The sequence below is a fragment of the Periplaneta americana genome, chromosome 3, assembly GCF_040183065.1.
Source record: "Periplaneta americana isolate PAMFEO1 chromosome 3, P.americana_PAMFEO1_priV1, whole genome shotgun sequence".
Taxonomy (NCBI): domain Eukaryota; kingdom Metazoa; phylum Arthropoda; class Insecta; order Blattodea; family Blattidae; genus Periplaneta; species Periplaneta americana.
In genome coordinates, this window is record NC_091119.1 from 66,872,720 (window position 1) to 66,875,860 (window position 3,141).

Consider the following 3,141-nt stretch of genomic DNA (forward strand, 5'->3'; position numbering starts at 1 on the left):
TTCACGAGTCGCCACTGATATTAATCGAATTTATATTTTTTGTTTGCGTCACAAAATGCAAAACCATATTTTTCAATATGTGTGATTTTCTGCAATATAAATGCGCAAAATACTTATTTTTGTAATACATATGAGGAGCTTGCTTTCAAATTCACGTTTGTCCACTCGGAAAGAAAAATGAGATAGCTATGGGAATGTGAGGTTAAATGGGGTTAGTAACGTCAGGAATAGCTTTCGTGATCGTAACTACTATCTTACTCTCACAATGATAGAGCGGAAAAATATGCTGTTTATTTGATAACTGTTTAAAAACTTTGTTAGTCCAATTTCGGTCACAACACACTGACTTCGTGCAATTCATTGAAGATTGCTTACTTACTTACTTACTTACTTACTTACTTTACTTTACTTACTTACTTACAAATGGCTTTTAAGGAACCCGCAGGTTCATTGCCGCCCACACATAAGCCCGCCATCGGTCTCTATCCTGTGTAAGATTAATCCAGTCTCTATCAACATATCTCACCTCCCTCAAAACCAGTTTAATATTATCCTCCCATCTACGTCTCGGTCTCCCCAAAGATCTTTTTCCCTCCGGCCTCCCAACTAACACTCTATATCAAGCGGTCATCAAAACACTGCACGCTCGGGCTAGCGTCTCTTACCCGCTGACAAGACACAGCTCTAGCGTGCAATCGTCGCTGCTGGCGGGTATGCTGTCTCTCTATCCCTCGTGCACGACGGAGCAGAGTTCCTTACCCTCCATGTACTCTACCCATTTCAGCGAGTGCTGACGACCACTGCTCTATATATATTTCTGGATTCGCCCATACGTGCTACACGCTCTGTCCATCTCAAACGTCTGGATTTAATGTTCCTAATTATGTCAGATGAAGAATACATTGAGTGCAGTTCTGCGTTTTGTAACTTCCTCCATGAAGATGAAGATTGCTGTCTTGATTTATGTATCAACGGACCGTGTCTTTAGGCGAATTGAGAAACTGTTAAGAAAAGAACGTAATATTCGCACTTCTCAGAGAGACAAGGGAAATCTGCAAGGAAGTAATGTGGATTTAAAAACTATGTTGAAGCCGATAAGCAGTTATATTAAATTCGGTTGAACAAGGTCCGTCTATCCTTATCTTTGAAACAAAATAACTAAAAGTTATTTGTACATATTATTTAATAAGTTTAAACTTTTTCGACTCTACAAAGACATCATAGGAAGTTATGCCGGAGAATACATAGGTGTTTGAATGTGCATTTATGTGATCTACTGTTTATATAACACTAGTAAGACTAAATACGTTCCAAACATTAGTTACAAAATACCATTATAAAATCTTATGTGTAGGGCTAGGATTTTGATGAAATTTCATCTCTTTTCTAGTACGCCAGAAACTTGCTGCTGTAGTATTTATATGTTATGTGATAAACTGAGTGTTTTGAGACATATTTGTTAGGGAATTTTTTTGCATTTTTGTCTGTTTCAACTCATAAGAGTATCTTTTGTTTTATTCGGTCACTTTTTAGGCATTTTCATTTAATTTTGGCCATAAACCCCATTATTAATGTAAAATAATGTTTCTTTCCTTTGATATTTTCTTTACATATTTTGTCCATTAATACCCATTATTTTGTATAATATTTTAATCGTTTTTCTACACAAATATTGCCATTTTAACGAAGTACACTTCATGTAATGGATCAGTCCAACCACCCCTCCAATATAGACTCCTCTATACCTGCTAATTTCGGATAAGAGTGGCCTTGTGGCAGACTACATGGAAACTAACAGTAAAGTAATTCCATGGCGCTACACCCCATGAAGGGCCAAGACCGACCAGCCGACTGTTGAGCTCACGTCCACATGCCGAAGCAGAGGTAAACAATCATACATATAGAAACTACATTAAGTAAAATAATTAATTAAGTGTACTACTTAGAAAAAATTATGTAAAATTTAATTTAATTACTACTCTAAATACTAATATTCTTACTAAGCGAATTATGTAAGATCAATTTTTAGGGCATTTTAAGGGCATTTTTTTTAAAGATTTTTAGGTCATAAATGCATTGTTTTAGGACACTTTTCATGATTTATAGGTCATCAAAATCCTGGCCTTACTTATGTGATTAAAAATGTTTAAATTCCGTGTAGCTGCCAAAGACACCGGAAATTTCATCGTGATCCTCAATTTTTGTGTTTATTCTACGCACAAAACACTGCACTGGAATTATGTGATCCTCTTACCACAGACTGTTCAACAAGCTCTAGCCCATCCTCGTTTTAACATTATACTGATGTAACAACTTACATAAGCGTTTTATTGATTTTTAATTTTTTTTAATTTTAAAATCTTCAATCACATAAGATTTTATAATTGTATTTTATAACTAATGTTTGCTATGTATTGTGGGTCCCTATTACCACGGCTTGGCGCGACCTCAGGCTGCGGATAGAGGAGACGGCCATCCAGATACGGAGGGTAGTTGCTAATATTATTGAATAAGCAGTCGTGAACAGCCAATAAGAGGTGGTCCTCCACTTGGGGGTTGGGCGAAGGACTAACAACCCATCACCATAAAAACAGTTTGTTACGAAACCCCAACATAAGCCTCAGAATGGAACTTTGCTACCACAGCAAAGAAATAATGTTTATGAGATTTGGTACTTTTAATGTCACGAGTCTTTATAGAACAGGAGGGATAACACGAAAAGCAAAAGAACTAGCTAGATCTAGAATAGACTTTGTGGGAGTAGACCTACAAGAAGTTAGGTTAGACGAGAATGGCATATTACCAATAGGAGATTACTTATTTTACTGTGGGGAAAGAAACAATAATCACAAATTAGGAACAGGATTCTGTACTCATAAAAGAATAAAATCAGTAGTAAAAAAGGTCCAATTTATCAGTGACAAGTTAGCGTATTTAGTATTTAAGGGTAAATGAAGCGATATCATAGTTATAAATGCTCACACCCCTACAGAAGAGAAAGACCACCATATAAAGGAGAGCTTCTATGAGGAATGTGAATACACTTTTTATCAATTATATAGATAGCAAACGAAAATTTTATTGGGAGATTTCAATGCTAAAATAAACGACGGAAGGATATTTTTAAACCGACTTTTGGAA